Genomic DNA, 2497 nt, shown 5'->3' on the forward strand with positions numbered 1-2497 from the left:
GGTGGGGGGATACAATGGTGGGTTACACGCCCTGGTGGGGGGATACGATGGTGGGTTACACGCCCTGGCGGGGGGGATACAATGGTGGGTTACACGCCCTGGTGGGGGGATACAATGGTGGGTTACACGCCCTGGTGGGGGGATACAATGGTGGCCTGGCTACTCATGCCCCGCCTCATTCTTGTTCATAGGAGTCTGATATGGATTGGCTCTGTGTTCCCGCCCAAATCCCACCTTGAATTGTAATAATCCCCACCTGTCAAGGGTGGGACCAGATGGAGATTACTGAATCATGGGGCAGTTTTCCCGGTACTGTTCTCGTGATAGTGAGTGAGTTCTCACGAGATCTGATGGTTTTATAAGGGGCTTCCCCCTTCGCTCCACTCTCATTCTGTCTCCTGCCGCCCTGTGAAGAGGTGCCTTCCACCACGATTGTCAGTTTCATGAGGCCTCCCCAGACGTGTAGAACTGTGAGTCAGTTAAACCTCTTTCCTTATAAATTACCCAGTCTTGGATAGTTCTTCATAGCAGAGTGAGAACAGATTCATACAGAGTCCCTGATCCTCTCAACCATCCTCCACCAAGTATAGATCCACAGTGAGGAGTAACTGGAACTCCCCTTTCCGGAGTGTAGATGTGTAAACACCCATCCAGGGCTTCCAAGGTGAGTGTGGCCTGTCTAAGCCCTCAGCAAATGTTCCATTCTGTCTACTGACCATGCCCCTCTAGACTCTGCCATGGAGAATCTCATCCCAATGACTGTGCTGCCTTGATCCTGGTGGTCTCTGGGGGATGCTCGTTCAGGCTCAGTACAGCCAGAGAAGGCCCCAGATGGCTTCCCTCATGAAAACTCAAGATGGGTATGGATTTACTACTTACAGTTTGCAGAACCTTGGAGAATCTGCAGCAAAAAACTGAGATAGGGCCGGAAGAATCTGGAGGAGCTGGAGGCATGTTCTGGGTGAACAGCGTGCTGCTGCATTCAAGAGGACTTATTTTTTTCAGGTGCAGGTTGTGCAAGAAGGAGTTAATCTCACAGCTGCAAGGGTGTAACGTTGGGAGGGTTTGCTTGTAAAGGTGGTCCTGAGCTGGCATCTAGTTCCTAAACATGGCTCCTGGAATGTTCCCTATGTTCCTAGGAGATAAGCTGGGGTTGTGTGACTGTAGCACTGAATTCTGCTGTGTCTTGACTAGGCTGTTTCTGCAAACAGTGTAGCTCACTGTTGATGAGCTAGTTAAAAAAAAAAAAAAAGCTGGTGTACACCAGCTTTTCCCTGGTTTCCCTGTGACTGACCCTTATGCCTATATGGTCCCCACCTAATAACAACCTTAAACATTGAGTCTTAAGCAGGTTTGCCTGGAACCAACACTTCACATGTTTGGTACATTTTTTATGCTGATGGAATGATTAAGACAAGACACAGATTTTCACAGCTTATGACCAGCATTCTTGATCTTAAATATATTTTGGTAAAGTTTTTTTTTCTTTTTTCAAAAAGGTAAAAAGAAAAATTACTCTTCTAGAAGGATAAAATGGACACAAGTTCTTATTTAGCTTACTATTAACAAGGGAATGGGAAAAATATTAATATTGAATTCAAAGAATAATCCAAAGAGCAGACATTTATAGGCTGGTAATGTTTAAGGGGATTCAAAAATGAGGCTAATTTTTGTTATTTTTAGTATAGAGATGGGGTTTCATCATGTTGGCCAGGCTGGTCTTGAATTCCTGACCTCAGGTGATTCACTCGCCTGGGCCTCCCAAAGTGCTGGGATTACAGGCGTGAGCCATTGATTTTTAAGTGTATTAATTCTACCCACTACTTTTCACCACAGCAACATCTGCCTATGTAATTTCTAGTCGGCTATCTCTTCTCAAATATACTGCATGCTGTCCATCTCCCCCATGCACATGATCTTACAAAGAACATTTCTCCCAGAGATGACTCAGAAATCAGGCCTGTCCCGAGGGGATGGTTGCAGCTCCTACTGTCCAGGAGCATCAACTCTTCCAAACTTAGCATCTGCCCAAGGTGGAGGCTGGCAAGGCGGAGTCCACTGTGGCCTCCCACTCACGTGTGGGACAGATGTTCAGGTGTGGCAGTACCACACACAGCCTGTTTTTCACACACACACACACACACGGGAGATGGAGCCTCCTCCACGGGGAGGCTCTGAGAGGGAAGGAGGAGCCGTTAGTCCCTCTCACCTGGAAGGGGCTGAATCAGGAAGACCCCGGCTCTGTTTGCTACATCCTGGCCCTTGGTGAGACAAGGACAGAATAGACAGACGCAGCCAAAGTGAGGGGAGAGCTCATTTCTGTCTGTAATATCTCCAGAGAGCCTGGTGTGCACCCCCAGGACAAGCCCTGGGGAAATGAGAGCTGGGTTCCTGGGGAGGGAGGGGCAGTTCCTCTTTCTGCCCCTCATGGGCTCCCACCAGGAAGCAGAGATATGGCAGTGCCCATCTACAAACATGGAAGAGGGGGAACCACAGC

Source organism: Colobus angolensis, unplaced genomic scaffold (assembly GCF_000951035.1).
Source record: "Colobus angolensis palliatus isolate OR3802 unplaced genomic scaffold, Cang.pa_1.0 Scaffold96, whole genome shotgun sequence".
Classification (NCBI taxonomy): Eukaryota; Metazoa; Chordata; class Mammalia; order Primates; family Cercopithecidae; genus Colobus; species Colobus angolensis.